Here is a 9,019-nt window from a genome sequence, read left to right on the forward strand (position 1 = left end):
AGACTCTAGGATAATAACAACTCCGGTGGTGCCCCTTTTTTAAATGAGAGCTTTTTATGATGAATATTTTCTGAATATGAAAATTCATAATTGGGTATTAATTCTCATAAATTTATTAAAATTGATAGCTAAGTTTTAGCCATGCTACACCAGTGTTTTACAATAAGCACGCCATTTGTTTTCACTCTGGAATTTGGGAGTTTTACCTGGCTAGGTAACTGAAAAATGTTCAAATCCAGGTTTGTTGTTTCACATGTATGACTACTACTTTATTGAACGCAGATTACATTTCATTCACAGTTAACATGAGCTAGAGGAAATGAGATGTTTGCTAAGAAAAGAGTAAGTTGAAAGTTAAAACTTGAAATGATAAGAATTATGAATTAGAGATGATAATGCAGACTGTATTTTATGATAGTGTCTTTGGTTCTGGTTTGGTTGGACACGACTTCCAGCGTCGGCCGATGGCCGTGCTGTTCACACGACTCAACTTGCCGTGTTGTGACGGAAGTGTTGAAGTCGTTGTGGCGTTCACACTACCTGACTGATCGGTGACAGGGGGTCATACACTACACGAGCTGACAGCGGCTGTGTCACCCGACGCTGGTCTCCAAACCAGGTTTTGTCAAGAAAACACACGTGAAATGTGAAACGGGAAATGAGGCGAACCTACAGACAAAACAGCTGTTTGTTATTATAAAGACAAAGACTCTGGGTGAAAGAAAGGATTAGCACAGGCAGGTAGCAGGGATCGTCTGAGCTACAGAGAGCTGGAGGGGAGTAAAAAGTGTTTTGCGGTGAAAAGTAGCTGCCTGCTCTCATTGGCTGGATGTGGATGTCGAGTCGGCCGAATGTTCCAGATATTTGGGTGCTAGATATCTGGCCGGCATCTGCGATGTGTCAGAAATGTGTCGGGAAGCCGTTTTGAAGCGTCCTTGAGTAGTTCACACATGACGACTGGCGACCGCCGATCGATCTCTGATTTACCCCTGATCACAGCCTGACGGTCGCCGAGCGGCAAATCGGGCTTAAAACTGTGTGGTGTGAACTAGGCTTTACTCTAAGCTAGACCTGTCTGACCTTTCCTTGTTACATAAACAAAGCACCTTAAGAAATCTTCTCAACAGTTCTCTAAAGGCTTCAACTACTCGTGTAAATGTGCTGTTATTTAACTGCAGTGGAGTCTTTTCTCTGATGAGCTGATGTTGATATGGAAGTTGTTGATCAGTGGAGTCTGACAGAGGCAGAAGGGTCTCCATCGTTTTCATAGTTCACCACACCATCATCTTCATCTTCATCATTATTCACCTGTGAAACACAAACAAACCCTCACTCTGACGCACTTTAACTGACAGCTTTCACATCACTGACCCACATTTAAAGGGTCATTATGTAGTTTTCAGCGGCCACTAGCGCTGCGGTTCTAAGATTGCAACCAGGCGTGAGCTTGTACGCGTGCTCGCTTGAAGTCATGAGCGAGCAGAATCCAAAACACAACCACTGTCAATAAACGCAGAAACACCAGCATGCAGGCTGTGGCTTTTCACTCAGACATGTTCAGGCTCTGTTACTTCAACGTTCCCGTCTCAGAGGCAGCTCAACACCGGCGCCGTAACGTTACTTAATTCAGCAGCGAGCTGCATATCGGCACAATCCTCCCGAAAAAAGGCAGAGTGACAGCGACTATAGACAGACAGAGAGAACAGACAGAGCTGGAAACTCAGGTAAACTCCCACTGCAACGTTACAGTAATAGTTTTATCAGCTGCAGGTTGAACTAATCCGTGCTCGTTACATGATCACGGTACATTTACTGCATTTAGCCAACGTGATACATCGTTAGCTCGTCTGCTGCTTTCAGTAACTATCTTTAATGTGTGTCTCAGTGAGTGATTCGTTCATTTTCACGCATGCGTGAAGGATGTTGGACTGGCTAAAAAGCTTTGGGTGACAAACTTACCATCATTTAAGAACTAAAGAATAAGATGAAATAATTACAGTAAAATAGTATAACAGTGAGTTAAAATTAAACAGCATTTTTTAATTACCTTCAAAATCTTTGCTAAAGCTTTGTGTGACAAACTTACCATCAGTAAACAAGTGAAGAATAAATTGAAATAATGACAGTAAAGCAGTAAAATGGTATAACGGTGAGTAAAAATTAAACAGCATTACAAATTACCTTCAACAGCATGCAGCAAAATAAGAGAGTGTTCCAAATTACTTTGCTATTGCTTTGTCTTACAAACTTGCCATCATTATCACTCCAAAGCTGTAGCCTAGTCTTAAACTTGTGAGTCTTAAAACTTTAATCCTTCTAGAGTCTGTGTCTCCTCTTCTCTGTCCTCTCTCATTCTGGTGTAGCATAGGCTGTGGGGTGAATTGAGGAATGTGCTCCACCCCCGCACCTCGTTTTCTCAACGAGTCGTGTTGGGGAGTCCTGGAACACCTCCCTCTGTTTTCTCAATGAGGCGTGTTGTGTGTTTAGCTGCCATCCTCAGGTAATCTTGTAGACCAGTTATTAACTTTGGTTATCTATAACCCAGACTCCGGATGTTAAAAAAACGGTCTGGTTTTATCAGACAGAGTTCGTGAGTTCGTTTTTGAAACAGGAAGCTATTTTTATCAGCCGGAGACAAGAGTTTGGAACTAAATAATAATCTGGTTGTACCAGAAGTAACGGCCCCAACCCCTCATCAGTTATCTCCCACATGCAGAGCAGCACTCGTGTGTTTTTTTGTTTTCTTACTTCTATAAGTACCCTACCAGAAATCCAGAGGTCTTCACACTAGTGACTTGAAACCAGAGCGATGACCCTTCAAAGAGAACACGGTACGCATTCAGCCTTTCCTCCACAACTAAAGAAATAGCAAAAATCGACACTTTGTATTTTCATTCCTGCGTGTTTTCAATTAACAGTTTTTGACTTGATCGACAATGGGCTTCATTCAACCGAATATCAACTTGAAGGTAAGAGGGCCTTCTATGTACTAGAGTGAAATAGAAATGTTCTAAATTTTAAAGTGTACTATCCTGATGTGTATTTTGTATATTGTTTTTACAGATTTGTACTCAGGCGAGGAAATAGGTTCTACAAGGGAGAATGGCATTCCATCAGCGCAGGTTGTAGATCTCACAGGAGAAGTCGGTAAGTAAGGTTACCTTAACTTTTAATCAGTGTGTAGGTTTTATTTATTTATTTACAAACTTTTACGCAGATGTGGTAACAGTACTCTTTTCTTTCATTACACCCGCAGATGGTGCGAGCGATTGTGAACGGTACTTTATGCAGGGTCTCTCCCCTACCATTACGAGGAGAATGGTCCTGTTCCGGAATCGGATCAGCCCTCGGCTTCGGTACCGCAAGCGTACATAACACCGGGCTCCCCGGAACACGATGAGCCGGAATCACCCGTCGATGATGTAGAGCGCTCCAGTCAGGCCGCAGATGGGAGGTCACGTAACGGATCACCGGTAGAAGCGCGGGGACTGATAGCGGAGGAAATCATTCATCCGGACCCAGCAGAACCGTGTACGCCGCTGAATCAGACTGAGCCTATACCGAACAACAGACCTCGGAAAAGGGAACACTGTAGAAGGCTCATTTCAACCAGCAGCAGCAGGAGCAGTAGTAGGAGCAGCAGTAAGTAAATTGTTATAACGCTCTAAAACCATTAACCTAGCAAATATGCAGTCATAAAAAAAGTATAGCCTATATACACAGTTTCCCGTGATACCATGTTGCAGATTATTAGGCCATACAATTAATGAGTTAAAAGTATTCCACACTATTTTCTCAAATACAACAGCATGTCAAATGTTCTATGCAGAAAGTAGTCTTATGAGTTAACCTGACTCTAAAAGCTATTTTGCTTCTTTTCATAAAGTAGGCTATTACTGTGGTGTTTGTTCGTTTGTTTTGCACTTCTACAGTGTTTTGGTACTGATGTCTGACATTCAGGGTATTTAGTTAAAAAACTAATTTGCTTGTTTGCTATAAAGTATTAATGTAGTGATTTGTAGGGGTGATGCCTGACTTTCTGTATTAAAATACACAAAAGAGGTTAAAGTGTCTTTGTTTTTGTGTCCCTCCAGCAAACAGACCCCGACGATCCGTGAGAGGCTGTCAGAATTGCTGTCGGACTGCCCATGAACAACTAGTTCTAATGAGTAATGCTTTCCGACTAATGGGTGAAATGCTGGCTGTCTACAGTGATCATAATTAGTAAGGTGATTTATCTGAATTTGTTTTAAATGATTTTTTTTGTTTGTTTCATTTGGTAATTGTTTTTATTGTTGATTTTCACTTGCAATAGTTTGATAAACGTGTTTATCGTGTTTTTATAGTGTCTGTTTTAAGGTTTAAGTGTGTTTTGATTTTATGATAATGGATGAAAACAAACCGTTAGGGCTTAGGCAGAGTTTATCAGACGAGGTAGATCGACATTATCAGAATGAGTCAAACTTTCAAAATGGTATAACTGAAAATAGTGTAATTGAAAACGAGACCTCCTCCAGTCAGTTCTTAGATCCGTTACACGCTATAAATCAAGCTCTCGTTGATCTGGAACGCTTAGAAAATGAAATACCAACTGCTTTATTAGATGAAATCAACCAAATGAATGAACCCTTTCACCAAAACAACATCCCCTCTTTACCCGAACCCGAGCATATTCCTGTCTTAAACTCATCTGTGTCTCAAATACAAAATGCTCTCTCCGAGCTTGAAAATAATGCAATCCCTGCCTTAAACCCCTCTACATCCTCGACCTATCAGACCCCCATTAACTCCCCCCTCATGGAGCAGGTAGCCAACACTCCTCCCTTGCAACAGCAAGGGGGCAGCGTGTCTCAAAATAATGACCCTGTGGCACCTCAAGCAAGAGTCATATCACGACATAGATTCTGTAATTATGAAATACGTCAGGTGTTGCGCTTTCCTTCTCCAACAATGCAGAGGGTGTAGTGGATTATGCACAACAAGCCTTGTCACACAGGAGACCCCAAGATGTGGTGCAGTTGGAGCTAAGAGGTGAAAATCTCCGTAATAATGTATCAGTTATCTTACAGGATGGTGATGTTGACAATTTAGCGGGTTTTGAAAGACTTTTGCTTCGCATAGTACAATCCAATTGGACCATTATGACAGATGGTGATCTAGAACTGGTTCTCCAAGTGATCACCTGCCCTACAGGCGCGGGTAAAAGAGCAATGGTGGATAAAATGTTACAAAGCGAAATCTTAAAAAAAAACAACGCTTTCTGTACATTGTAGAAAACGAGGGGAATCAGTTGTGTTTCGCCGTCTGTCTGGCTCATCTTCTACATCCCCTCCTCAACGATAGACAGGCTCTTGAATGCGGCAGAGAGATTCAAAACAAAGTGGGAATGGATGAACAGACACCTGTAGCCTTAAGCGACATCACGCGATTTGAACGTGCTTTGGACTGCAAAATTGTAGTGTTTTATAGAGGAGACGACGATAGGGCCCTCTGTAAATTCATGACCAAAAGCCCAAGACAGAGTAAAACCCTATTTTTGTTTCTCTTTCAGAACCACTACTATGGTATAAAAAATCTAAAGGCCTTTCTGGGTTCCCCATATCTGTGTGAGTACTGTTACACAGGGTACAACGGTGTGCTGAGTCACCGATGCCCTGCTCATTGTTCCGTTTGCTTTGACCCTACCTGTAATCAGAAGGGGTTCCAGCCTATTGTGTGTAAAGAGTGTAACAGGACATGTCGTTCAGAATTCTGTCTGACAAAGCACAAAGAGCCTACAGAGAGGCCCAGAGCCAAAAAATTAGCCAGCACGTGCTCGTTGTACAAAAAATGTAACAAATGTGCACAGCTTTACTACTCAGCGATGAGTGGTGAAGGTAAACCACACACATGTCCTGCGGTGAAGTGTAAAATCTGTGGTGAGAAGTTGACCTCTGACGTTACAGATAAGAGGGAGATGCACCAATGCTACATCCAGACACTACCACCTGAAACAAAACACACAGAAAAATTGGTGTTTTATGATTTTGAAACATACGTCAATGAAAATGGCGTTCACATACCCTTTTTGGTGTGTACAAAAACGTTAGATGGCAAAACATGGAGCTCTCAAGGCAGAAATTGTGCCAACGAGTTTCTCACGCATTTCAGACGCCCTCTGTACAAAAATGCTGTGTTTATTGCTCACAATGCTCGAGGTTTTGACTCCTACCTACTCCTCAACGCCATGCTTGAACAAGCATTAAAACCCTCTTTGATTTTGCAAGGTTCAAAAGTCATCTGTATGACAGATCCTGATTTTAATCAAAAATACATTGACTCACTGTCCTTTCTTTCCATGCGTTTAGCCGATATGCCAAAAGCTCTCGGTTTTGATGACAGAATTAAAGGCTATTTTCCCCATAATTTTAGCTCACCTGCCCATTTGACCTACACAGGTCCCTACCCGGAGCCAAAAATGTACGGTACAGAACGCATGACTACGGTACAGCTGAAAGACTTTAACACCTGGTACGAGACGGCGCGCTGCGGTACATTTGATTTCATGAGAGAGGCCCGCCTCTATTGTGAAAACGATGTTGAGATTCTCGCAGAGGGATGCAAGCTGTTCAGAAAACAGTATATTGATGAAACAGCGGTTGACCCTTTTAGCCGCGCGACTATAGCATCTGCATGCATGAAAGTGTTTGTGACCAACTTCCTTCCTCCTAAAAGTTTGGCCATCCCCGATCCCAATAACTACACACGCCAGTTCAAAACGTATTCGAACGCAGGCGTACAGTGGCTGCATTGGGTGGCTAGCACCGAAAACATCTTCATTCAACATGCTTTAAATGAGGGGGAAAAACAACTAGGAAAATACTTTGTAGATGGTTTTGCAGAGATCCAAGGTGTGAAATATGTATGGGAGTTTCTGGGATGTTTTTTCCATGGCTGTCCGAGTTGTTTCAAAGCTCATGAGACCAATCCTTTGACCGGCTACCCTTTTGAGGAGATGCATGCGAGGAGCGAGGAGAAATTACGTGAGTTACAGGCCATCCACAATGCTAAAGTGATTGTCATGAGAGAGCACACATGGACCGAGATGAAAAAATCACATCAGGGGTTAAAAGATTTTCTCAAACAGTATAAAGCTCCTCAACCTCTCTCACCCCGCGAAGCTTTGTATGGGGGTCGAACCTGTGCAGTAAAGTTGAGACACACTGCGGGTGCTAATGAAACGGTAGACTACTTTGATGTGACATCGCTGTATCCCTATGTCAACTGTAACTTTCCCTATCCTTTGGGGCACCCAAAATAATCTACAAAGATTTCAAAGAACCCCAAAGCTACTTTGGAATAATCAGAGCCAAAATCTGTCCACCACAGGGTTTATTTTTTCCTGTTTTGCCCTATAGAACTGCAGCTGGTAAACTTCTCTTCACACTCTGCCGAACGTGCGCTGAACTTAATTTTCAGGAGGGTCCATGTCAACACAGTGATGAGGACAGAGCGATGACAGGGGTCTGGGTCACTCCTGAATTTAACAAGGCCTTGGAGATGGGGTATCGGGTAGCTGAGATCACAGAGGTATGGCAATTTGATAGACAGAGCGACTCGATTTTTGTTCAGTACATGCACACTTTTCTGAAGGGTAAACAGGAAGCTTCAGGTTACCCCCCTGAAGCCAAAGATCAGGCAGCCCGAGAAAAGTACATCAAAGACTATCAGACCAATCAGGGTGTTTTGCTGGATGCGTCTAAAATTCATCCGAATCCTGCAAAAAGACAAGTCTCCAAATTATGTCTCAACACATTCTGGGGGAAATTTGCACAACGCTCGAATCAGACACAGACTAAACTAATCACTGACCCTGAAGAGTTTTTTAACTTTATGTTTTCTGGAAAATATAAAGTTAAATACTTTTCCTTTGTCAACGACAAAACAGCATTGTTGCAGTGGAGTTATGGTGAGCAATGTATTGCCCCTCCAAACAAGGTAGACAACGTCTTTATAGCTGCTTTCACCACAGCTTATGGGCGTCTAAAGTTGTACAGTTATTTGGAGCAGCTGCAGGAGAGGGTCTTGTATTATGATACAGACAGTATTATCTATGTCACAAAAGAGGGGGAGAGACGGCTTGACCTGGGTAATTACATGGGAGATTTGACTGATGAGTTAGATGGTGATAGCATAAAAGAATTCGCGGCCGCGGGTCCTAAAAGTTATGCGTACCAGACTCGTAACAACAAAGTAGTACTTCGTGTAAAGGGTATCACTCAAACGCATGATTGTTGTGAACAAGTTAACTTTAACAGTGTCAAACAGTTGGTGGAGAATTATGTGCTAAACTCTGATGATGGGGGTGTAATTGAAACACCTCAGCACAATATTGTACGAGATAAAAGGGGGTTTTTCCTTAGAAACTCATCATTCCAGAAAAAGTTTAGAGTGGTGTATGACAAGAGACGGTTACTGAGCCAAGGTCAAACCCTGCCTTTTGGCTATTGAAGAAAAAAATGTTTTCATCCAATGAAATTGAGTTTGACCCTAGACTAAGAACACCTTTCTCCTGTCAAATTGTGGGGCCAAGCGGGTCCGGTAAAACTTATTTTGTAAAGTCTGTGTTGGAATCCTGTAATCATGTCATCGACAACATGCCTAGTAATATTGTTTGGATTTTTACTTCTTATCAACCGATGTACACTGAACTGCAGCAGAAGAATAAAAGATCAAATTTGTTGAAGGATTGCCTGATTCTTTTGACGATGAAATTCTATTCCCACCTGATCAAGATCATCTTATAATTTTGGATGATGTCATTTTCCAGGCCTCTGATCACCCTGAAGTTGTGAAAATTTTCACACAGTACAGGCACCACAAAAAAATGAGTGTCATCATGTTGACTCAAAATGTATTTCACCGTGGAAAGCACAGTAGGACAATTAGTTTAAATAGTAACTATTTGGTTTTGTTTAAAAACCCTCGAGATAGATTACAGATGAGTATATTAGCTCAACAAATATTTCCTGGACGAAAA

General features: G+C 42.0%; 2 long non-coding RNA genes across 2 annotated transcripts; both read left to right on the forward strand.

Annotated features, from left to right (window-relative positions):
- Window positions 1-2,632: 2,632 nt before the first annotated feature.
- LOC119884131 lies at window positions 2,633-3,307 on the forward strand. The gene is made up of 4 exons (XR_005440933.1): window positions 2,633-2,831; window positions 2,919-2,969; window positions 3,064-3,147; window positions 3,257-3,307. It is a non-coding gene; the product is annotated as an uncharacterized LOC119884131 (long non-coding RNA).
- Window positions 3,308-3,525: 218 nt separating this feature from the next.
- On the forward strand, window positions 3,526-5,800 carry LOC119884132. The gene is made up of 3 exons (XR_005440934.1): window positions 3,526-3,642; window positions 4,095-4,229; window positions 5,552-5,800. It is a non-coding gene; the product is annotated as an uncharacterized LOC119884132 (long non-coding RNA).
- The last annotated feature ends 3,219 nt before the right edge of the window (window positions 5,801-9,019 follow it).

The sequence above is a fragment of the Micropterus salmoides genome, unplaced genomic scaffold, assembly GCF_014851395.1.
Source record: "Micropterus salmoides isolate LMB-PRFRI ecotype aquatic unplaced genomic scaffold, ASM1485139v1 Ms_hic_scaffold_3206, whole genome shotgun sequence".
Taxonomy (NCBI): domain Eukaryota; kingdom Metazoa; phylum Chordata; class Actinopteri; order Centrarchiformes; family Centrarchidae; genus Micropterus; species Micropterus salmoides.